General features: G+C 40.2%; 1 long non-coding RNA gene across 1 annotated transcript in view; it reads left to right on the forward strand.

Moving 5' to 3' along the window:
- Positions 1-21,493, forward strand: part of LOC127529362 (uncharacterized) — a 397,694-nt gene extending 376,201 nt beyond the window's left edge. The window contains exon 2 of the long non-coding RNA XR_007936028.1: positions 21,447-21,493. This is a non-coding gene — a long non-coding RNA (uncharacterized LOC127529362). The remainder of the gene's footprint in view (positions 1-21,446) is intronic.
- The last annotated feature ends 5,351 nt before the right edge of the window (positions 21,494-26,844 follow it).

A 26,844-nucleotide genomic window follows, 5' to 3' on the forward strand; every position in this document is an offset into this window, starting at 1 on the left:
GACCCCCTACAGATTTTATTTTTTCTCTCTCCAGCCATCTGGAGTATTTTTTGTTTTTTCTGTCACCCCCGGGCCATCGGACCTTACGCTTACTCTATGTTAATTAATGTTGTCTTATTTTTCTTACTTTGTCTTTTATTTTTCTTTTCTTCATCGTGTAAAGCACTTTGAGCAACATTATTTGTATGAAAATGTGCTATATAAATAAATGTTGTTGTTGTTGTTGCCTGTGACAATCTGTTGTGTAGTGTGACATACCCAGTGACTCAAACCAACTTGTCTGCGACTTGCTGCTAAAAAGATGAAACTTGATATTGTTTTAAATGGAAGAGATAGGCTTGTATCCATGTGAAAGCTGAAAACCAGTGAGCACCCACACAGAAGTATGATGTGTGTCACAGGTGGCTGGGTGCGGCCAGCAATCAGCCGCCTATTTAAGGAGCTGCCGCCCTGCAATCAAGGCTGGAGTCGGGTGAGGAGGAAGACGAGGTTGGTGCAGAGGAGGCGAGGAGAGGCCCAAGTGTGATTTGTGTGAGAAGAAGAAAGTGGCTATTGAGAGCCTGGACTTCGGGGGACTGTGGGGGTTTGGTGGCGGTGCACTTAGTGACTTTGTATATAATAGATTTGTGTAATAAACATGTGGTGATGGAAGAATCGGTGTCCGGGCCGTCCTATTTCACATGTGTATAATATAGCAACAAGGAATAAGGAATGTGTGTGTCTTGGACCTTGCAAATGTGTTTGATGTCTCATGTTTTATGTACCTCAATAGAAAGGAAAAAAAAGGACAAAAAGGGAAGAGACTGTAAATGAACTTGCTGTACTTGTAAACCCTTCACATGGGCACCAGTGCCGTCAGACAGCACGTTATTGGATGTTGGAAAAAGGGACAACTTTGCAATACTTTGGAAATGCAATGAAAAGTTGAAACACACTGGCATAATTTGATATCTCGAGAGATTTCTATTCGTATAAAATAGACATACTCGGGCAATGAGATTAGCAACTACAGTTGTCATGTTTGTCATTCCTTCTGACTAGAAGTCGTATAATGTGATATCAGTTTAAGAAAAACATGGTATCATTCTATAATAGCAATCCATCCTTTAGGAAGTTTGTTAATTCAGTTCAGAGTTACAGGTGCCTGAAAATACCCTAGTACCATAAGGTAAAAGGAAGGAATTAACCCTGGGCAGCATGTCAGTCACCCTCCATACCCCAGGGAACACCCATGCCAGGCTAGCTAAAAGTCATCAAGCAAACATGTCTTTGGGTTGTGAGAACAAAACCAAAACTGCACTACAAAAATAAATACTGTGTGCCCAGTTTGGAATTTAAACCAGAAACTTTGAGGAGGAGGAGGAGGAGGTTAGGAGCACATGCTGATACAGCGATTCACCGACAAATGCGCGATAGACAAATGCGCGATAACTAGTAGTATAAAAGCATAAAAAGTTCTACTTAAATATGGTTTGTAAAACTTAATTTAGATGTCAATATTATGAGATATGAGAAATAAAACATTTTGCTATATATTACATGATACCTGGCTACATATTAGTGTGTCAGCACAATCAATAGGCTTTCCACAGCTTGTTGATACAGAGATTTTTATTTTCGCGATTTTGTCGGCGTGCATTTGTCGAAAATCAGTTCATGGTTTTGTCGGCGCGCAATTGTCCATCGCGCATTTGTTGGGTCACAGATACAGCACATTGACACATGACAAACCAATTCAGGATCCCAGATCAGGACCTGAGTGCAGCCATGCAACTGGTGACACTTCGGCACTACACAAGTTCACATGGCATGGAACAGTGTGAGGTTTTTTATGGTGGCAGGAGTGCCAGTTCTGCTACCAACCCCCAGGTTTTCCCTGCAGGGCCAGATGCAGATTAACGTCATACCCAGGACTGAGCAATTGCAGGTTAAGGGCCTCGCTCAAGGGCCCAACGAAGTAGAGTCACTTTTGGTGTTTACAAGATTCCGATTGCTAGTGCAAATCCCTCACAGCCACCACTCCACCCCCGGAAACTCTGAGGTACCAGTATAAATAACTGTGCCATCCTTATTCCAATACGCACAGAAATAAAAACTGCCGTTCACCTCATATGTATTACTACATTTAATTTAAAATAGCAGTTTTGTCTTATAAGGGGAATTGTTTATCACTCCTATACTTTAAACATCAATAACCACTGCAAAGTCCCTCCTGAGTTTTCAGTCTTTCCAGACACAGAAACCCAAGCTCACAGTCAAATCAGTATTCCTAGGGGCATGAATTGCTCTCGGTAAGGTTCTTTCATCTTTTCCAATCTGTTTAGCCATTGGTAGGGGTCACCTCATTTCATGGTCATCTACCACAGTGAGGATTGAATTGAGCAGCACTTTTGCACCCCTATCAAAGATGATGTTCACAGTGGCAGCTCATTAACGTCCTGATGAGACCGCAGTCAAACTCATAAACATTCAGAAGAGATATGAATAAAAGAAATACAACTCTCCAGCTGGCACATGAACATTTACTGAATTCTGACCTGCATATTAAGAAACCCTTTCACATCACGGGCAGGAGAAAGCAGACTCTTTCCTCTTTATTTGAAGCAATGACAGGTGCACTGCTTTTGCTTTCGCTGCCACTACCAGACAGACTTGTCTGCAACAGGACAAAAGGTCAGGGCGTGCAATGCCCGTGTTCACTCATTGCAGGTCACAAGGCCCGTCTCTTTGAAGTCAGGCCGTACTGCGAATGTCTACTCTGTTGTGAGCTTCTGAATCATTTCAAGCTTTCCAGGTGCTTGCCATATGGTGCTCGGTGATGCTTATCTACTAGGATTAGGGAATGCAAAGTTCACCTAACACATTATTCTGAAATGGCTTACTTACATGTTGATAGAATTTATGGCTCATATAAGTTCCCCAGTGAATAAAACTACCTACTTAAGTTTGTAATTATGTATCCTTGAAATGTAAAGCCATCCCTATAAACTATGGTGGTCTAGTCTTTGACTGGTCAAGTGGTGTATTCATTTAACGTTTTACTTTTAGGTGAGCCTAATATATTTAAACTTGTGAATCATCCTTTTATAATAAAGACAAAATGGATTAGGATGAGATGTGATATATTTTATTTTGTGGTTCAGTGCTTATGAGTTGTAAAACTGCTTTCTCAAACATTAGATCATACCCATTAGAAGGTGGGACTAGGTATTTGATCGTGTGGTCTGGACATTTGAAGAAATCTGACCATATGCTTCTGAAAACTTGAGCAATGAGGCTCAAAGTTTCATCATAATTTATCCCCGAGACCTGAAGCTAATAAACTCTAAAATATGATGTGATGCAGAAGCAAGAAAAAGTGAATTGCATGCAAGCAAAATTCTGAGCAATGACTCAAGGTTAACTGCCAATATTACAATATATTCTCTTCAACGCCATGTCTGTTCATTACACTGAGTTTCATGCTCTTGATGTCTCATCTACACAGGGATTGAAAGAGAAATTAAAGAGGTCATCAGTCATTGACCTACCAACATGAGGTTCTACACCCACTTAGGACCACCTAACACAGCTTTGGTCAAAATCATAGTCAGCATAAGCCAATGATATATCTTTGAAGCCATTGTTTTTTTGAGCACCCTCCTAGCCCTGACACTATTGCAGCATTTACATGATATTGGAGACAATAAATACAAACTAATGAGCTACAAATTACATTTACTTATTTGGCTGACGCTTTTATCCAGGGCAACTTACAACGTTTACAGTATAATCGGTTATATTTCTTTTGGTTTTCCAATTGGAGGCCATGCAGGTTAAGTGACTTGCTTATGGTGCCACAGTGTTTGTATCAGGATTTCAACCCACAGCCTCAGGGTTTGAAGTCCAAAGTCTTAACCCCTACACCACATATGAAGGCTTTATGATCTCAGGGCTACAAGTTGGATGATTCAGGGGGAAAAAATCCTACCTGAATTCACCAAGTTGTGACGTAATGCTCGCCTTTCACCTTAGTCAATATTATGAAACCAAAAATATAACCCGGTTAACCAGAAATGATATTTTTTTGTGGCCAAATTGCACTTGGGTCAAAGATATACACATTTAATATTTTTCATTTGCTCTTTATTTTTACAAAAAAAAGATAGTGGTCTTTAATATTTTTTTTACAGACAAATAACAAACTCACATTTTTCCAAGTAGTCTGACCACAAAATAACATGAACACACTGAAGTGGGAAGGTGAAAGGTCACAACACGTAGCTTAGATAGATAGATAGATAGATAGATAGATAGATAGATAGATAGATAGATAGATAGATAGATAGATAGATAGATAGATAGATAGATAGATAGATAGATAGATAGATAGATAGATAGATAGATAGATAGATAGATAGATAGATAGATAGATAGATACTTTATTAATCCCAATGGGAAATTCACATTCTCCAGCAGCAGCATACTGATACAATAAATAATATTAAATTAAAGATTGATAATAATGCAGGTGAAAAACAGACAATAACTTTGTATAATGTTAAATGTTAATGTTTACCCCCCCGGGTGGAATTGAAGAGTCGCATAGTTTGGGGGAGGAACGATCTCCTCAATCTGTCAGTGGAGCAGGACAGTGACAGCAGTCTGTCGCTGAAGCTGCTCCTCTGTCTGGAGATGACACTATTTAGTGGATGCAGTGGATTCTCCATAATTGATAGGAGCCTGCTGAGCAACCTTCGCTCTGCCACAGATGTTAAACTGTCCAGCTCCATGCCAACAATAGAGCCTGCCTTCCTCACCAGTTTGTCCAGGCGTGAGGCGTCTTTCTTCTTAATGCTGCCTCCCCAGCACACCACCGCGTAGAAGAGGGCGCTCACCACAACTGTCTGATAGAACATCTGCAGCATCTTATTGCAGATGTTGAAGGACGCCAGCCTTCTAAGGAAGTAGAGTCGGCTCTGTCCTTTCTTGCACAGAGCATCAGTATTGGCAGTCCAGTCTAATTTATCATCCAAAGCTTAGATTACTCTGATAGCACATGAACACACCATTGGCTGCCGGACTCCATCAGTCAAGTCTGTGAAAATGGCTTTGGTAACATTAAAGTAAAGTAAGTCAAGTTGTCAAGTCAAGTCAAGTTGGGGAGCATGCACGACGAAACAGCTTGGGATTCTGGTTAGCAACCCCCCAGGCAGGCACGCGGTCCAGTCCAACCCTCCAGAGAAGACCCTCTATCTGCCACAGCCAGGTGTTACATGGGCGACCGCTTGGCCTGGTCCAGCCACTCGGGTCCCCAACAATGAAAATCCTACGAGCTGGATCACCCTCGAGTAATTGTATCACACTCACTACAAAGTAGCAGAATTATTGTTAAATGTACAGTCAAATATTATAAATTGGTTTCTGTTTTTTTACTTTTTACTGTCTTTCCTGGATCTGAAACTCATTTGGGGTTTTTTGGGGTCATAGAATATGATTCTGATGTTTATTTTTGAATGTACTTGATAAGAGACAACTACTCGGTTTAAATCAAAACTCTTGGACCAACAAGAGTGTCCTGGATATATCCCAAGAATTAATAGATTATTTGGCAAGAGGTCTCTTAAAAAAATGTTTTGTTAAGCCTACCTAGATGAATTAAAAAATTAAAATAGAAGCAAAATCTGGTTGACTCTACTGAACAAATAACATCATCCTTTTGGAAACTTTAATCATGAGGATATTGATATGGCAACAGTATTCCTATTACTTAACCTTTAATGCAGCATGGCACAGCTATTAGACTTCTGTTCAATGCAAACTAACTTCCAGAATAGAGCCAATTTATTATATGCTTTGTTTTTAAAATTTGTTTAATATGAATATGTTACTGCGGTGGGTTGGCACCCTGCCCGGGACTGGTTCCTGCCTTGCACCCTGTGTTGGCTGGGATTGGCTCCAGCAGACCCCCGTGACCCTGTGTTTGTATTCAGCGGGTTGGAAAATGGATGGATGGATGGATGGATGAATATGTTAATTTGTTAATTTTGCAAAGTTGCTTATCCCAATATATTTCAGCTTTATTTCCTTTTCTTAGCTCAGCAGACAGAACTCCTGCCAAGTTAACAAAGCATTGAACTTCAGTGAAGATCGTTGCTGTGTTTCGAAGGCTGCTATTTCTCCCAGTATGCTGAAAGAAAGAGGTCCCTCAAGCAGGACTATACATCAGGAACACTCCACAGTGACACATCTAATCTATATAGTCATCACAGATAAACCCAAACATCCCACTATGTCATTGTGAAAGCAGCTACCTAGTAGATCATTAGTACCAATTCTTTATTCCCATGCTAGCTGGGTTGCTCATGAGCAGAATGTCCACTCATCCATTTTCAACTTTATCCTCCTAGAGGCACTGGGCACCAAGTGGGAGCCAGGGTGACAGTTCTTTGTAGAGCACATTCTTGCATACCCTCACATTCACTCATATTAAGCCAATTGTATTGTGTTGAATTGTCCTGAAAAGCCAAAAGGCCAAAGACAAAAATGTATGCAATGTAATGAACAGAACGTTGTGCGGGCTTTCCTGTTGGGATGGATCAAGATTCCTTACCTGGCTGGGAGGCCATGCTACCAAACATTCTAGAAGAAAGACTGAGATTGCCCTGCTTCATGTCACCACACAGATGTGGGTGTGCTGGCATCCCTCCAGAAATGATTCCAGGATCCTTACCAGGCGGAGATAAGGGGAGATAACCGATTCGGAATGCTCACTCCCCCCAACAGTAGATAGCAGCAACCCTCGGCAATGATATCTATAGGGACACCCACAGAGCATACTGGGAGCTGTAGTCCCATGAGGCATCCCTGTTGGGTTCAGTGGGTGCTTCAAGGATCACTACTTTATGGGGGTTCTGCCTGCACCAGAAGCACTTCCCACGGACATTGTCCTGGTATCAGAAGAGGACAAAGCTCACCTGGAAAGAGTAGAGGAGTGGATTAGAAGAAAGAGGGAAAGACAGTTTTGGTTGTGTTTGACAGGAAGTCTATTTGAAGGTACTTATTGTAATAAACCTATCATTTGAACCTTGTGTCTGTGAGATTATGTCTGGGGTTTGGGACTCTGTGGCACCTGCTAGTGGTCACAGCAGACACTGTAAGAATGTGCAAACTCCACACTGACAGTCATTAACAATATTCTAGCTACCTCTTCCTGAAACTAAGACAAAAGCAGCAAGTAACTACTGCATAACTGTATCACCTCCTTGAGCAGAACATATTGTAAACACTGTAAAATAAGAGATACACCTTTTTAGATTGAACAGAATAAAAAAGAAGATAAAATAAGGGTATTTTTCTTAATGAGTACAAAAATGAACAAACTGGCACCCAAATAAATAACATTGAAAATTATAGTAAATTATCAGTTTATCAACAAGGTTTGATTCCCGCAAGTGGTAGCAAAAGTGTGTGCACCTGATGAGCCCCAAATATGGCGAAACATGTGTTGTGTGTTCTATGTATTATTTGGCAGGTACTATATAACATGTCTATGATCTCCTTCTCACAACCGAGAGGACATGGAGGATCTCTGCCAGCTGGCTGATTAACCACACACGTTAACTGGTAGGTAACCACCCAACAATTAGATTGTGATCAGGCCTATGCATGTAATATTCTGATCTTCACTCTGTCAAATAAGGGAACTAGCTGCCGTAGCACAACGTCTGAGGGTTTGCCTCAGGCATTGACGTATGAGGTTTGATTACTGCAAGGAGAAGCAAAAGTGCACACACCTGCTGAGCCCCAAATAGGGAGAAACACATGTCGTGTACTCTTTGTATTATTTGGCAGGTACTATATAACATGTATATGATCTGCTTCTCACAACTGAGAGGAACAGGTGGAGGTCTGCCAGCTGGCTGACCAACTACATGCGTTAACTGGTAGGTAACCACCCAAATATCAGATTGTAATCAGACCTATGCATATATATATATCACTAGGATCACTAGGTGGCAGCTCCTCTGGGTTGCTATGGAGCCACAGAATCCAACAAGACAAACTGAGAATTGGAGTTTGGAGGCTCAGCCCTGTTGGATTCCAGGGGTGCCACCAGGGGGTGCTGCAGGGGCTGCAGAGCTCTGCTTTGTTGTGGCTTCTACCTTACCTGCAAGTGCTCCCAAATCACGCTGTTGGGACACTAGTAGTACTCCCAGGAATAAAAGGAGCCAGCTGCCGCTACTCCAGGAGCCAGAGTCAGGAGGGAGAGGACGTCGCTTGCCGGGGAAGGAGAGGAGGCAGATGAGAGGGAGAGAGAGGAAGAGAGAGGAGAAGAAGAAGGACTCACAGGTGGCGCAGTGGTAGTGCTGCTGCTTTGCAGTAAGGAGACTGTGGAAGATTGTGGGTTCGCTTCCCGGTTTCTCCCTGTGTGTATAGTGCTTTGAGTACTGAGAAAAGCGCTATATAAATGTAATGAATTATTATTAAGGAAAAGAAAGTACTGTTCTGTATTGTACTGTGCTACTTGTGGGAAATGAATGTTGGGAAGCTGTAAAATAAAAATTGTGCTGTGCTGCAAACCTGTAATTTGTATCTGTGTCGGGATTGGATGGCTGGTGCACCCCTTGCAGGCCACACAAGCGGACACCAGAAAACAAGTCCCAGTACAGCACACGTATATTATACATGGGGAAGAGCTTTCCCCTCGCTCCCCACAGCAGCACAGTAAAACCACTAATCCAGTACAATCAAGCACAGTACTTTGTCTTCTTCTTTTTCTTTTTCTTCTTTTTCTTTCTTTCTCTCTTCTTTGCCTCCACTCCTCCTCCAGAATGCTTTATCTTCTCCCTCCCAACTCTGGCTCCCAGAATAATGGCAGCTGTCTCCTTTTATACAGTACCCAGAAGTGCTCCAGGTGTCCGGTGATCTTCTTCTGGCGGCATTTTCGAGTGTGGCAGAAGTGCTGCAAGAAAGGGCTCAGCCATTCCTGCAACGCCCCCTGATGGCACCCACGGAACTCAACAGGGCTGAGCCACCAAACTCCAGTTCCTGATGTGCCCTGTGGGAGTCTGAGGCATCGCTGTAACCCAGAGGGGGCTGCCATCTAGCGACATGGGGGGAGGTAATGCCCAGAGTCTGTTCTCTCCCACGGTCCTTCCACTATATACAACAATAACATTTATTTATATAGCACATTTTCATACAAAAAGTAGCTCAAAGTGCTTTACATAATGAAGAAAAGAAAAATAAAAGACAAAATAAGAAATTAAAACAAGACATTAGTTTACATAGAAAAGGAGTAAGGTCCGATGGCCAGGGTGGACAGAAAAAACTTAAAAAAAAACTCCAGAAAGCTGGAGAAAAAAATAAAATCTGCAGGGGTTCCAGGCCACGAGACTGCCCAGTCCCCTCTGGGCATTCCACCTAACATAAATGAAATAGTCCTCTCTGTAGTTAGGGTTCTCACGGAGTCACTTGATGCTGATGGTCATACAGACTTCTGGCTTTTAATCCATCCATCATTGTTGGAACATCATGGTGCTTTGGGTAGATGGGTAGATGGTGGTGGCTTGCGCCACCACCAAAAGGACACCGGAAAAGGAAACAGAAGAGAGAGTAGGGGTTAGTACAGATTTTAGAGCTACCATGAATAGTTATTATAATGAATTGGATATACAGAGTATCAGGATTTAAATTACAGTGAAGTTATGAGAAGGCCATGTTAAAGTAATGTGTTTTCTGCAGTTTTTTAAAGTGATCCACTGTATTAGCCTGGCGAATTCCTACTGGCAGGCTATTCCAGATTTTAGGTGCATAACAGCAGAAGGCCGCCTCACCACTTCTTTTAAGTTTTGCTATTGGAATTCTAAGGAGACACTCAGTTGAGGATCTGAGGTTGCGATTTAGAATATAAGACGTCAGACATTCCGATATATAGGGGCAAGGGCTCCCACTGTCAGCCACAATATATATGTTGTGGTGCCAGGTGGGCGTCCATGCCCGGCCGGGACGCCCAGGAGGACAGGAGGAGGGCTCATTCCTCCTCCAGAACACGAGAGGGCGTCCACCCTGGTTGTATTGGGGGCCACGGGTACAGAGCTGGGAAGCTCGACCCTGTAGGGGCCCATGGTCACCGCCAGGGGGACCCCAATACCTGGAGGACCCTGGACCGCAGCACTTCCGCCACACCAGGAAGTGCTGGGGGGAAGAGGAACAGGGACACCTGGGGAGACAGCTGGCACTTCCGCCACACTGGGGCGTGTCGGTGGGAGATTGCCGGGAACACACCTGGAGCACATCCGGGTGCTTATTTAAAGGGGCCGCCTCCCTTCAGAGAGGGACTTGAGTCGGGTGGAAGAGAGGACAAGGTTGCTGAAGGAAGAAGGAGGCGGTCTGAAGAGACAGAAAGAGAAGGCATTATTGATTGGCCTGGACTGTGGGGTATTGGGGGCTTGTGAGTAACTTGTGTGTAATGGAGACCCAAAATAAACGTGTGTGGGGTGATTTCAACGTGTCTGCCTGTCTGTGTCCGGGTCATATTCCACAATGTATATATGAATGTGTACACAATGTATACAGCATGTTTTTGCAAGTATTAGATATTGTACACACCATTTGTTATGCTACAATACTTAAATTCTTATGACTAACTGTCAAATCAAATGATTACTGAGTAGAAACTGAATCTGTGAGTGCCAAAGGTCCTGTAGTGTTTGCCAAAAGGGAGGAATGAGAAAACTGGCAGGATTGATGAGTTCTTAATCATGCTGTTTGCATTACTAAAGCAGCAAGTTTACTTTTACCAGGTATTTACCACATTCTCCAAGACTGCATAGTGTCCTACACTGCTGTTTCTCATTTCAGTTCACATTTTGTTTTTGTAAATATTATCAGGATACCTGATCATTTTTTGCTATTTTTTTGCAATATTTGTTGGTATTTCCATTAGTCTTCAGTGTAGATCTTCTGGTTATTAACTCGAGGCTTATACATTTTTTACTTTTGGCTCTGTCGCATGATCGTTTTAACATCGTTTGGTATCCACCCTTTATTTTCTGGTTTAAATTTCATTTCCTGCTGTCTGCTCTCCACATGTCTGCCAAATTCCACCCTATGGCAGAACATGGCTTGGCATCGTTGGCACTTTGAGTGAATCTCTCAGCCCACCGCTGAATTAGACCTCACAATTTACAAGAGAGTTTAGCATCACCAACAACAGACCAAGCTTCAAATTTTTTTGTATCCCACCACTTTTCAGAGACACGGTGCCCACCATAATGCATTGTAGAATGCCCTAGAATGGAATGGGTAGCATGTTGGCATACATTAGATAAAAATAGACTCACCTTGTGGTCTACAGAGCTTAATTTTTAAGATATGTGTACATTGGGTTTATTTTCGCTCCATTTCAGACTGGCTTCAGCTTTGTATACTTTACATTATCATTTACTTATTTTAGAAGCTTCAAGAGCCTTACAAAATGGCTTGCCTGTATGGATAAATATGAATAAATGTTTGTTTATTTGTGTCCGCATATGCTGCTTAGTATCTGCTATGTTGGGATTGTAGATGTAGGTAATGCTGTGAGCACTATATAAAAAATAAATTGAAAACTCAGACTCAGAAGAGTTTTCTTGCTCTCTCATTTATAATATGAAGATCTTTCTAAACTGCTAGTTAATTGACCTGTCTAGCCCTGCATCAGATGGCTGCAGTACAATTATACATTTCTTACTTATTTCATAAAAATGGAATCTAAAATAGCATTTTTAATGATGACATATGCACATTGATTTAGGCAGGATGATAGGCTCATCCATTATGCTAAATATAATCTGGACCCTTATGTATAATGTACTCCTTATGTCATACTTCTTGATAATTTGCAGATTTCTGGCTTCAACTCTCTCTATATATCAATCTATTCCATTGCTCGTATATTATTATTACTGTAATAAGATAGCACAAATGCTAGTGGGAACCCTGGCAAAATCTTTTCTGACTTAAATACAGTAAAATAAAAGATTAAAATCGGGTCTGTGTGGTCCTGATACAATAGAACAAATCTCTGCATCATTGCTTTAAATGCACAGTGGGATTTATTAGGATTCAAGAAGAATTCCCGTTGGATTTATCATTCATTTTCAGAAATAAAATGTATTTTATTTTAGGCATTCATATGATTTAGTTACAGTATTTGTGTAGCAATTAATTGTCAGGTACCAAGTGTAGCAGTAGAGGCTTTTGTCCACCTCGTGAACCCTCAGGTACCACTCTGAACACCAGGTAAAAGTATCAATAGTATTTGTTTTACTATTAAATCGTGCACAAAGCACTCTCCACACCACACTCATATAAACAACACACTATTCAATAAACAATACTCTCTCCTCCTCGCCCAGACACTTGCCACCCTACCTCCCAGCTCAGCTCAGTGTCTGGGCTTTCCCATAGTCCTTTTATATCCCCTGACCCGGAAGTGGCTCCTGGCACAACCCACTAGTCCATTTCCTTCCGGGTCAGGGCAAACAGTCCTCCTCTTCATCCCGGGTTATAGGGCACACAAGAGCCCACTAGCCCCCCTACAGCGACTCCCGGTGGTCCCCAAGGTATCCAGCAGGGCTGTGTATAGAAACTACAAAGTCCATGAGGCCCTGCTGGAACTCGGGGCACCATCATGCGGTCCGGAGGGCTCCTCCTAGCGGCCTGGGGGTGGCGACCGGAGTCTGTAGCCGGTTGTCCATCACACAAGGTAACAACATTTAGATACAGAACAGTTACATGTATTGATACTCAAAGTGCTAGTCACTATTGGTCACTTAGTTGTGATGTTTATAAAATTGTTGCATGTACAAAATATGTTTCTTGAAGCCATGCATATGTTTTTATGCAATAATTAATAAAAGTAACTAAGTGCAATTTATTTGGACACCTCCATAAAAAATATACAATCTTAAAATGTTTATAGCTTAAATACAAATTTTAAGAAAAAAGAAATGGCTATGAGGTAGTTAATATCAAGTCAAAACTAATATAACAGTACAGGGTAGTGCCTCACAGATCCTGCAGCACTGAGCTTGACTCTTGCATCCAGTCATTGTCTGTGTGGAGATGGCACTTTCAAGGTCCATTGGTGACTCCAAATTGTCCCTATGTGAGTGTGAGTGTGTATAGATTTCGCCCTGCGATGATTGGCATCCTGTCAGTGGCCCTTTCCTGTATTGCACTGGTTTGAGAATGTTATGTATGCTTATGTTAGTATTTAGCGTTTGAACATCGTTTGCATTGTCTTTTTAAGATTACCATTTGGTTGGTGTGATATAGTTTTGTCTCTGTATTAACTAAGTTAAAAGAGGAGTTTATCGCGCTCATAAGAAGTACAAATGAACGATTCACAGTCACTTCATATTTTGTGTCTGGTGCCCACTGACTCACCGGTACGAGAAAACCCCCAAGTGTGATATACCATTCGACTCAACTTGATGTCTAGTTATGTAAGATATTGAGCTTTTTGGGGTTTCCCTCTAGTTTTGGCCCTCTAGAGTTAAAACAGCCTTATTGTTATGCTATTCCTGGCCACATTTTATGCAGGGAATTACACTCTTAAAATAAAGAGTAAACCAATAGGTGTCTTCAGCAAAAATGACCAGAAGGACTTGAAGTTGTGCATGCGACCACAAAACTGAGATCAGTAATATGGGCATGTGGAGTGCTGTTTTATGCTATTTCGAGGTTACTGATCACAAATATGATTTTACATTTTTAACTTGTGGTCCTAGCCCTCTAAGAGCGACTCCCAGAAGATGACAAGTTTTAAACATAAACAAGTGGGCTGTCATTTTAGACTATCTCAAGGTCAGTAATTACTTTTAATTAGAATTTAAATTTAAGCACACATGTTAATATTTCAAATATTTGATGTAACTATTCTTGTTTATTATGTATTTCTACTTTGTGCAGTAAATCGTTAAATTTCTGATGAGCACCCCAAATTAGGGTAGTTTAGGCTAATTCAGGCCTTTTTTATTGTGTTCATTGAATGAAAGCAACACTTGCAGAAAAGAACGTTCACTGAACTCTTCATTAGTCAACATACCGTATATATACTCTGTGACGGACGGCCGGGGCCCATGCCTGACCGGGACACCCCTTCTGTGTATGTGCCAGGGGAGCAAGCATGGGCTGCACAGTACCTCCTCAGAACCACTTGGTGGCAGCCCCCCTGGGTGACTGTAGTGCCTCAGATACTCGCAGGGTTCCATGGGAGATGGAGTTCTCCACAGCCCTGTTGGGATCTGGGGTGGCCACCAGGAGGTGCTGCAGGGGTTCCTGGGCCCGTCTGGGCTGTAGTTCAGCCACACCCGGAGGTGCAATTGGAGGCTGGTGGTCAAGCACCTGAAGCACTTCCGGGTGAGGTATAAAAGGAGCCAGCAGCCACCACTCCAGGAGCCTGAGTCGGGAGGAGGAGGGCAACATTTGACGAGAGGAGTGGTGGTGCGAAGAGTAGTGTGTGTTTTGCTTTGGTTGGTGCTTTTGGGACTGTGTGCTGCCTGTGGGGCACAGGGAAGACATCCCCCACAGGTGAAGAAAAATAAAGTTTATTTACTTTTATACGTGCTTCCGGTGTCAGTTTGTGTCGGGTCGGCGCCTATATAACGCCTTTGTTACAACTCGCGTTCAAGTTCTCCCACGGATAAGTCAGGGCTTGATTTTATCAGGTAATTTCCAGTATTTTATAATGTCGGTCGTATAAGTCGAATGCAGAAAACTCACGCAATTGGTCCAAGAGATTATGCTATGCTAACGCCCACCTGAGAGAGTAACCACGGATCACACTGCCTTTTTTTTTCTATGTATTGTGCCTACGTGACCACACGGTAATACCCAAACTATTCCGAAGAAACGTTTGGACTGTTTTGTGTTTTTTGTATCTCACAGCATCATACACCTTTATCATAAGAGCATCCCTTATCTACAATGGAGCGTTCAATCAGAAGAAAATATGAAGTTGCTTTTAAATTAAACGTCGTCGAAGTGGCGAAAAAAATTGGTAACTGTGCTGCTGCAACAAAATTCGATGTGTCTGAGAAACTGATGAGAGATTGGAGGAAGCAAGAAGATGTAAAAAAAAATGTAAATGGCATATTTTTGAATATGCGTATAAGTCGGGGTCTGATTTTATGATCGATTTTTCAGGTTTCATGACCCGACATATACGCGAGTATATATAGTAATACTGAATCAGATGACTAAGAGAAAAGAACCTAAATATTTCCTTAAATATTGTACACAAGGGCAATAAAAAGTAAAAATAATAATAGATAGATAGATAGATAGATAGATAGATAGATAGATAGATAGATAGATAGATAGATAGATAGATAGATAGATAGATAGATAGATAGATAGATAGATAGATAGATAGATACTTTATTAATCCCAATGGGAAATTCACAAATATTATTAATAATAAGATCTTATAGTAATCTTACTTTTTATGAGCTGTATGATGGCATAGTGGTTAGCATTGCTGCTTCACAACTCCATAGTTCTGGGTTTGCGTTCAGAATCAGTGTATGTGCAGTTTACATGTTCTCTCCTTGTCTTTGTTTGAGAGATTTAATTTCCTACCATATCCCAAAGACCAGTTTGGGGAACTGGTAACTCTAAGCTGCCCCACTATGACAGGAAGTGGTGTGGCTGTTCATTGCAATGGATGGCCAACCCATGTGGAGTTGCTTCCTGCTTGGTGCCAGATCCTACTATCCTGAAAACCAGAATTAGATTGAACACAGAGGTATCTTATTTCATATTATTTGCCTTCAGTTCACAAGTACATTCCATTTTTGTCTGAAATGTTTGAAATTTATTCCAGCTGTAAAACTCCATTTAATGCTCTAGAATAAAAAGTGTAAGTGCGAGAAGTTTAATAAGCAAGGTATCAGAATTGTTCTACATTTCTGTTTGTCTGAAGTTAATATTTACTATGACATTCACATAGTAAAATGGACCCCAGCTGTCTCAGTTGTTGTCTTGTTTGCTTTCTCACAATCGCAGGAATGACTCTTGAGACTGATGCACCTTGTATGTCTCACACCGATCTTCTCTGCTTAATGGACACTTCCTGGAATCTGCATCTACCCTTCACAATGTACTTCTAGAAGTAAGATCACATTGTTTTTGTGAAAAATACCTACAAACTCAAAGTGCACAGACACTGAGAGATGTGACTTAAAATAAAAATGGGAGTTAATGCGAACTGAAGGCACTAGCAGCACTACAGGACATGTGTGAGAATGTGGGTACACATAAGTCCATGACTTAAATGGCATTTGCACTCGGAGTCAGCAAAGAGAACAAGTGTTAAAGTTGGACAAGCCAGTGGCTTTAACTCACAATCAACTGGAGCAGAAAAAGAGCTGCAGATTAACTATGATGTGAATTTATACACAACTTGACCTTCTCAAAGTGAACAAGTCAAACAGTGAACATGTACCTCTCTCTATCCCTCTCATTATCCAGGAACTGCTTCACTATGAAAATGTCTCTACAGACAATAACAAAATTGTATTTCTAAAGACTTAATTTCCCAGCAGACAAACAACAGCTCTGCTAACAGCCACCTTGTGTTGAATGGGCACAACATCGGAGTCCACTGTGATTTTGCTCCATTCAACTACTCACATTTATAAATGTACACTCAGTTGTGGTTCCTTTACAGCATACGGCAGCAGCAGCAACATGTTTGAAATGGAAGTCATCCACAAAGGCGACCAACACTGTGCATGGCGGCAACACAAACCATGACGAAAAAGCAAAGATTCCATGTGTTTAGCCAGAAATCTGATGGATACTATGAGTAAATATTTATTTTGAGAAAAAAAGGTTTTAATAATTAAAACAGCTTGTGGTCCCAATTAACTGTCTTAATGGAATAAAATGCATAAAATGAAAAATCAAGACCATGCAACCATCTGGATGTTTTTGAACCCACTTATACTATTAAAAGACCGTGAGGAGAGCTTAATCTGACAGCAAGAGAGGCATACAGAAATAAAACTCACTTGCGCAAATGTACAGTACACAGAACGCACACACTCATACCTTCAAGTTTCTAATTAATCTACCCAGCATACCTTCAGGAAACTATGATACTTGGAGAAAGTCTATAGAAGCACAGTGGTACAGACAGACCCCACACAGATTGTACCCAGACAAATATGCCGTATGGCACAAATAAAGGATCTTGCCCAGCTAGTTTTTGCAGGCAGTGTGGTGTAGTGGTTAAGACTTTGGACTTTAAACACTTGAGGCTATGGGTTCCACTGACACTGTGTGACCCTGAGCAAGTCACTCCGACTGGAAAACCAGAAGAGATGGAACCAATTGTATTATAAAAGTTGTAAGCTGGCTTGGATAAAGGTGTCAGCCAAATAAGTAAATGTAGTTTTGGCAATATCCTCATTATATTTAGTATTATTCAGAGACAACCTAGCAAACTGCCTGTTTTGAAACTTTACAAACTTATCCCTGATGGACACACCTCTGTCTTTAGACTGCCATTGCTCCTTTCTCTTGATAAAGCACAGCAGATCTCATCAGCCACAGGAACTGGAATAAAGAATTTGTAAATTTGCTGCAGGCACCATGTCTCATTAAATTGTCGTTTCAGTGTGTACAGTGGTTTGGCATTATTTTTGTAAAATCTCAGTAGGACTAAGTGTGTAACACTCACCTCTAGTTTAGCTGCCCATACGGTTGTTTCGTATACTAGTTTAATGGGCTTCAAATTTAGAAATAGCACTTTCAGCTTTAGTCCATTGCACTTCACAAAAGCACTCCTCTTAATTGGTTTTGTATGATTTCATAGGCCATTAAAAGGAATAATTTTAAAGTACACTCTCTATGCCCCAAACTGACCAGTGAGCAGTACTTGCATTGTCCGGCTCCCAATGCACTAATGTTATGAATGGCACTAATGTAAAACCCCTGCTCTATGACGCCATCACATAGGATTATGGAGCCTTCCTGGAAATTATGAAGAATTTTGCAGTTTGCAGCATCCCATGTGCAAAGGCAGCTTGAAGAACAAAGTACAGGACCTTTGCTGGAAGCAAACATTACATTTGTTTGTTGGATTATCCACTTCTGCTAAATCCGAAGAATAGAATGATAGAATGATTATATAAAATGCTTTCTACAATATAACTTAAATTAAACAGTATGAATGTAAATTAAACAGTATGAATGTAAACCCATTTATCACACTATGGATTCAGAACTTTCTTTTAAATCGTTCACAGACAGTTAAAGTTCAGGACACTTTTTCAAAAGCTCTTCATTCAAACACAGGAAGTCCACAGGGGTGTGTCTTATCACCATTACTGTTTACTCTGTACACAAGTGACCTGAGACAGAACAATGACCACTGCTCCATTATTAAGTATGCGGATGACACCATGATCATAGGACACATATCTGGGGAGGATGAAAGCCACTATCTAAATCAAGTGGACTGTATGGTAAAATGGGGCAATAAAAAACTCTCTCACTCTGAATGTAAAAAAGACCAAAGAAATGATATTTGATTTTAAGAGACAGAAATCTGTATGTTCACCTATTGTAGTTCTGGGAGAGGAGGTAGAAATAGTGAATGAATATAAATACTTAGGAACTTACCTAGATAACAATCTTAACTGGAATACAAATACAAAAAAAATATTTTCTAAATGCAACCAGCGCTTATTTCTCCTCCATAAACTCAAACTATTTAAAGTAGACAAGGACCTCATGTTGTCCTTCTATCGTAGTATGATCCAGTCCGTGATCACTTTCAGTTTCATTGCCTGGTTTAATAGTCTGACAAACCAAAACTCAAAAAAGCTCCAGCAGATTACGAAGTATGCAGCTAAAGTTATTGGGGCTGATGTAGATGATTTGACTAGTGTGTGTCAGAGGGCAATGCTAAAGAAACTGGAAATCATCTCAACTGATGACAGACATCCATTACATGTAGAACTAAACTTCAGTAAATCAGGAAGGATAGTTGCTTTGAAAACCCACACAAATCGCTCCAGAAACTCCTTTCTTCCTAGTACCATACGACTTTTCAATAAGAAATATCGGAGATAATGTTTAAGGTTTTGATATATATCCTGTTACCTTTTTTTTTTTTTTTTTGGTATAAATATGTTTTATCTAACTGCCTTACCTTAACCTTTCTTATTTCTATTTGTCTGTTTTATTTCATTCTGTCTGTTACCTATTATTAGATGCAACTGAGAAGGCAAATTTCATGTTTTCCTGTGTAAACATGACTAAACAAAGAAACCTAACCTAAATAAAGAAACCTAACCTAACCTAACCTAACTGCTATGACAGAGATTAAATTAATACAACCCTGTCATCATGCAGTGAACTGCAGTGCCAGATTACCATATTTGCAGCTGGATGGAAATCCCATTGTGAAATGAGGAAAAAAACACAACTGGCAAATATGAAAGCTCGCAAGACTTAAAAGTTTTTAATGTAAAGCTAAGTAAATGAATAAAGTTATGTCTTATCTTACCTGTTTTGTGCAGATCTTGATTGTGAGGGGCGGCGACTGCATAGTAGCTTTGGGTCCAAGGCAGGATGCAGTGCATACTCCCTGATGCTAGGCCTATTAACGTATCATATTAATCTATGGGCCATGGAAAGAAAGCCACCCACATCTTGTCGAGGTTGAATCACAGAGTTGCACAGGAGACTGAAGAAAAGAAATCAGGTTTCAAAGGTACAAAAGCTTTATTGCTGACCTGGCAGGTAGCTACAGACACAAGACTTTAGTCAAAAGGGGATTATCTGTAGCAGATAAGCAGGCAGGCTGCAATTGTCAAACGTCACGGTCCAGCTCTCCTCTCCAGGTTAAAAGAACACAAAGTCTTCATCATGCGGGTTCAGAGCCAAAGACTTGAGCAGATGCAGTCTGAGGGAGTGAGGACTGGATAGTGAGCCGTTAGGTTGCGCGGAAAGCCTGGAAGCCAGAAGCTGATCCTGTAAAGGGGATAGGTAACAGTGTGTTTGTTTCTCAGTGAAATACTGTTAAGATGGAGTTTAACAGAGCAGGGGAACTACTGAACTGCACACAAGTGATGGCGGCCACTGTTGTGGGCAGCTAAAAGCCGGTGACACCAGTCACAATGTAAACTCATGCAGACAGGGGCATGGCTGGGATCTGGAGCAGAAATGCTGTCCTCTCTACCACCATGTTGATCTAATTAAACAGATAAAAGATCCACTGTAGGCCTACCCCATAAAAGTAGAGCCTGAGGTAACACTTCCTTGTTATAAGGTCAGTCTTAAACTCCTTACAACATCTAATTCATATACTATACATACTGCACATCGGAGGACTCAGTGCTGTCCAGTTAAAACTTTAAGAGCTCCCATTGTCTGTTTCAAATCTAAATTGCCCCCAGATGTAAAGTGCATGTGGAGGACTTGGCTCAGAATGGCAGTACTGATTTCTCAAGCAGATATACTCATCTGGCTTCATAGTACACTTGATTAAAAATGAGCCTTGTCTGCCCTCTGTTACGAAGTGATGAATTACTTTACCTAATGAAATATGTTCTGTTGTAGAAAGCAGCTTTCAAGAAGCTACCGAACCCATCCATCCCAGTTCAAAGATACAATTAGAAGAGATCCTCGTCGAATGCAGTCTAAATGGTTTGTCTCTTTCACTCTGAATGATTGTCAGGAATGAGCCATTAAACACCCTGGGCTGACATATGCGTGCATTGATTCTCTCCAGCATCTCATCAGTGTGACACTGGTTTCACAAACCTGTGATTCTGATAAGAAGAAAAGAAGTAAGAATTGCATCTTTCAGAAGATTTCTTTTGTTTCAGTCCCATCTTTGTTTGCCAGAGGATGAAATGAATGTGTCTCCCGTCTATTATAGAAAGGTGAAGAAGTCAGCACAAAACAATGAAGAAGCCAACTCCTCCTTAAAAGTGTCCGCTGAAACCCTTCTGGTAACAAGAATGAGGGTCACAAAGTTGTATCTATTAGTCATTTACTGCTCTGTAATAAGACCTTAATAAACACTTTGTTTTTGTTAATACTTAGAAAGCAACAAAGACATCATCTTAGTCACTGCTATGTCACTGCAAGGCTTTGTTTGCATTACATATCAGAAGACAATGCACTGTAGTAAATCCCTTAATTCCCTTATTCTAAAGTGTCACCATGCTTTTTGCATTTATTACTTTGTTAAACTAGGGGGCTTTGCCCCTTGCTCGCTTTGTCCACCAACCCTCGGGTGGCGCTACACGCTAGCCTCTTTGCAGTTCTGCCACTCGCGTATGGGGATGTGGATGTACAATTTAAACAGATTGTTATTTTCATGGGAATTGGTACATATGCATAATAGAACTAACTATTTTACATTACAGTGAGTAATTAACCATATTAAAAAATAGTAAAATGTAATAATTTGAAAGTAAATTATGTTTTATGTTACGTTAGAGTTAGTCATTGAGTGATATGATTTTGTTCTGTTTGGATTTAAAATTAACACACAAATACTCTTTAAACTTACACTTTTACTGTAAAACTTCAGTAAAAACAATTTTTTGAATTAAATTTCACATTGAAGTTTGATTCTGTGTTTGGACTTGCATCGTGACAACGCAACGTATAGCTGCTTGAATTTTTGATTGAATTTCGTTTCTTTCTCTCTAATAAATAAAATTACTTTTTCAAATGTTTGGCTCTGTGATTTGCTAATTGTTTTTGTAAAAGCTATTCTAATGGGAAACTGTTAACGTTTTAATACGAATGGCATATCAAGATCTCCTTTGGTATATCAAGATCTCCTTCGGTGTGTAATGTTATCCACGGGAGATGTATTACATTACCTTTCTTGGATACATCCTTCTTTCAACAGTAATTCAGGCGGTGGAAGACCAGACGGTTTTAACGGTTGTAAATATTCTTCAGGATATTATAAGCTGATGTTTTCATCTTCCGCACGATCACCGCCAACTGTTTCAGCATAGTCTATCGATATGCTTTTAACCAATTTGCCATGCAATCAATCGACATTTTTGCTGTTAATTTGTTTGAATTCATCGTTTCTCTGTGCTGATTGCCCTTTTTCTGATGATAACTCTTCGTAATGAAATTCTTCAATAAGATTTGGACATAATAAGTCTTCTTTTGTTGGGAACTTAAAGTGAGGAAAACGTAAAAATTTATAAGAGCTAAGAGAGGAGGAACTGTGTCTGACAAAAGCATTCACACGACTGAGAGGTGAGGGGCTGTGTGCGTGGTTGAATATAGTTGAGAGGAGGGCGTGACTTGAAAAAATCTCATGGCCAAAGTCTTGTCTAGCAGGATTTGAAATTATCTCTTTGAAAAAGTCTTGTCTCAGGATTTCCTTTTATAATAGAGAGATATGGTCAGAGTGGTGCTGTAATTAAGATATGTAGCTATCTTCCAGAAGCAGCAGTCCCAGCCCAGGCACTGTCTGTGTGGAGTCCATGCTTTCTTTCTTTGTCTCTGTAGGTTTTCTCCCAGGTACTCTGATTTTCAAAGACATTGTCATGTTTTGTTATCATACTGTATATTATACTGTGGCAAGAACTAGGAAGCATCCATGCTCAGGCCAGCTGAACCAAATCTGTCCATTTATCAATATAAGAGTCAGATGCACCATTCATCCTCACCACTGACAACACCAACGATATGAGATTAAAAAAGGAAAACTCCCAGACAGAAAGAGAAAAGGCATCAAGAGATTTCCAGCAAGAGGCAAAGGCAGCTTTAGCAGCGATTGTCCCTAAAGCAAATAGCTGCTGGATAACACATAAGTGGAGTGAGGAAAAGACTAGAAGTGGGAAATCTGGGGATGCTAATAGAGAGAATGGAAGTATAAAAATCACACACCCTCAAACCAGAAAGTGAACACAGAAGCACAGTCCCAAAACATATGCATGTAATATACCTGGCGTGTTCAGAGAACAAAAGTGGTAATTTGGGTCAGATGACAATTGCCAGGCGTATCATTTACAGGGGGCAACATACATTAGTGGACAAATTCAAATTGAGTTTTTCCAATGATTAGGATTTCTTAATACCAATAATACATTTTTAAGAACTAATTTCCAAGAAACTGAAGTGATGGGAGCCGCACTGACTTAACTGATAGTGGGATTTCTTGCTCAATTCTTTCTGCAACACTTTTTCGAATGAAACTTGACACATCATGTTGAACGTGCAATGAATCAAAGCTTGTGACATCTTAGACTCTGTTCTGCTTATTTTGGGACTTTAATGTTTATTTGATTGTTTATTATTTTATTTTGTCACTATTCTGATAACACTATTTTGTTTCCTGTCTTTGTTGGGAAGATTATTTTTTAACATTAGGCTTTCACTAAATTTCAGGAATTAAATATTATTTTTTCAGTCACAATGCCATTTTGTTTGGTTTTCCAAGGGTGCATCAATCTCCTTGCATGTTACATCCAGTGAAATTAATCACACGTTTGTGTCATTCTACCATTCCTATATAAGTAGTGTATAGAATTCATTATCCTTCTTGAAGAAATACCAAAAAATCTTCCTTATCAACTAAAATGATTTTACTTAGTGTTTTGACCAGTTCTGTTATTCTCAACTACAAGTCTTCTCAACCCCATTAGTTTTGATGATCAACCTCTTATGTTTTTAGTCCTGAGCTTTGTCTGCCTTTTTGATGATGAATTGAGCCCAGTCTATTAAACTAAATTAATTTTCTTTTGTCATGTCATATGCATATGACGGTCTTGCAATGTTCTCTGTCATTTGGTGTCAATCTCTGCATGGCTGTGACCATATTGTTAATGGCTGCTATGCTCATTACCAGACACACGAACATGGAGGTCACATGATGTATTACAATATGTCAACATATTCCACCTACGTAAGGTTGCAACACACAGCTTTTCTTTATAATTTAGTGGAAGCTAAAAGATCCATCCATCCATTATCCAACCCGCTATATCCAAACTACAGGGTCACGGGGGTCTGCTGGAGCCAATCCCAGCTAACACAGGGCGCAAGGCAGGAAACAAACCCCGGGCAGGGCGCCAGCCCACCGCAGAGCTAAAGGATGATTCTGAAAAAAAAATCTAAGTGTTATGACTTTGTTTTTTGTTTGACTGACTTTAGTTTTGTATTTTGACATTTAGTTTCTTTAGTATCATTGGCTTTTTGACCTTGGCCAGCAATGAAGTCTTTTTATGATACATTCACTTTCTGCATCTTGAAAATAATCTTTATAGTTTGTAGCACATCATATACTTCATAATGCATCAGATCAAAGAAAAAGAAAGAATAAATAAATCAGTCTTTCTAATGCTGACAAAAGCCTTTAGTTTTCTGAATATAATATTGTAGTAATTATATAGCAACCAGTAACGGTGGACTGCACGATAACGTGCAGTGAATACAATTGATTTATAGTTTTCCTACTCTCTCTGTACATTTAGCATTCGTTTGCTCAGAGGTTGATGCGCTTTCTGCTTCCTGAGCAGCTCTTCTTTTCTCCACCTTAGCTGCCAACTTCTTCTCTTCTTTCATCGGCATCTTTTCGCGTTAAAACTGATCAAGTCAGTGTTTGTATTGTAATTACTTAGTATGTTTTCCTTAATTTTTCATTTAAGCTGGCACTTAAGTCTTCAATCTGCCTCAAGAATGATTTAAGATATGAAGAGGTAGGGGAAGTGATGGTGAAGGTGGTAGGGATGAAAACGGTGCACATACACATGTGGCGCATGACTGCCCTGCTGGCTGCTGCCGAGAGTTGATTCAACAAAAAAATAAAAACAAAAAACCGAAAGTAGTAGACCCCGAAAGTAGTAGACGTCATGCAGTATATGTACCAAATTTCAGGTCAATAGTTCAAACGGTTTGCGAGCTACAGGTGATTTAAAAACCTGGACAGACAAACAGATAGCCACGGTAGCATATTATATAGAAAGACATCTGCTTGGTTGCAGTGGAATTGCACACTGCCCATGTTTAAATGACGTAAGGGAATAAGATTCATATGATGCAGGTAAACGTAATGAATCCCTGGATTTTGGAGGCATATCATTGCCAGATGGGCAGGAGACTCTCCTGGCAGCGATGGGCAGAATTAGGACAGGGCACCGCTTCATCACAGAGAACATTAACTGACATGGAGACGATCTGAAAGCATCTCACTTTTACTTAGTGATACATGAAGGTGCTGTTTAGATTTTTTCACCCACACAAGTCTTGCTCAGTTTTCTTCCCTTGACTATATGTATTCTTTGCTTTCTAGCTATTGTGGTCAGTTTATTTACGTTAATACTGTAATGTTAATTTCTTTGTGAAATGCTATTATAAAAATAAGATGAGTTTATTGAGCCATTCATTGGCTGGAAATTGCAGCCTTTATTTCCAGCTTCGGCCAACATGCATGCACCTACTCAAAAGCTCACATTCACCTCTTGCTTCATTTTGTGGAATGTGAGGTTTGTTACCTGCTGTACTCTAGCTGTGATATTACTCACATTACTTTGCCGTCGAGCAGGATGATTTTGCCTCAGGGAGTTTGACCCACTTTCTCCAACTCACAATGTCATTTATGAGCAGGGCACTGATTTCTTTCCAGTGTAACTCCTGACCCAGTTTCCAACTAGTTTTCCCTGTGCTGGATATTAGCTGATCATATTCAAGTCAGACTTTAAATGGTTTTGGAAAAGAAGCCCCTTAAATTATTATTTGATTGTCTCAAAATGTTGTAAAACATTCTGCAAATGGTCACTTTTTCAAATGCTCAATGAATTGATCAATTTTATAATTTTATAAAAGAAAATAATAAAATAAATATTTTTAAGATTAAACTGATGTTGCAGATTACAAGCGAACACATGAATAATGACAACAAAATCACTTATAGTCTTCCAAACAGTGGGCTATCAGTTGTTTGTCTGACAAATGAACAAATTGTGTTTGATAGATTGAAAGGGATTGCACAGGAGATCCAGAGATGAAAGTGAACACTCACGTCAAAGCAGGGCTGGATTTATATGAAAAGAGGCCCTAGGCTATTCCACTTATGAGGCCCTTTCACCTTCCATTTTTAAGTTTGTAAATTACATTAGAGATAATAAAATACGTAATATGCGTTGATCTTAACCAATACATTTTTATGTTTGTTTATTAGTCATATGCGTAGAATTTCTCCTTATTTTCAGTTCAGTGTTTTAGTGTTCACTGTTTTTAGAATAGTGTAATTTTAATTTTGCTAACAATTTGAATGTAGGCCCCTCTTGATCTTGAGGCCCTAGGCTGAAGCCTAGTTAGCCTATAGGAAAATCCGGCCCTGCGTCAAAGTCACCTGCCTACTAAAATTTCTTTTCACCAAATAGCTTGTAAGTATTGCTTTTAGCGGCTGTGAGGGAAAACTGAAATAAAAATAAACTTTAAGAGTAAAGACAAGGCTTCCACAGAGATGGAATTATTACAGAGAATAATATGATTCTAAGCCACGAAGATCAATGTGACGGGAGCAGACCTGCAGAGGATGAAGATGTGAGATCCATACCTGCAGAAATTAATATTAGGCCTGTAGAGTTCAGCAAAAATTGATCTAGGATAGTTGTTTTCTGCTGGTGGCACTGAGTTAATTCAAAATGCTTCTAAAGAGATCATTACATTTGCTTACTTGGCTGAACACCTTAATCCAAGGCAACGTTCAACATTTCTGATACAATTGGTTACATTTCTTTTTGGTTTTCCAATTGGAGTGCAGGCAGGTCAAGTGACTCGCTCATGGTCACACAGTGTCGGTGGTGGGATTTG

This window comes from Erpetoichthys calabaricus, chromosome 10 (genome assembly GCF_900747795.2).
Source record: "Erpetoichthys calabaricus chromosome 10, fErpCal1.3, whole genome shotgun sequence".
Lineage (NCBI taxonomy): Eukaryota > Metazoa > Chordata > Cladistia > Polypteriformes > Polypteridae > Erpetoichthys > Erpetoichthys calabaricus.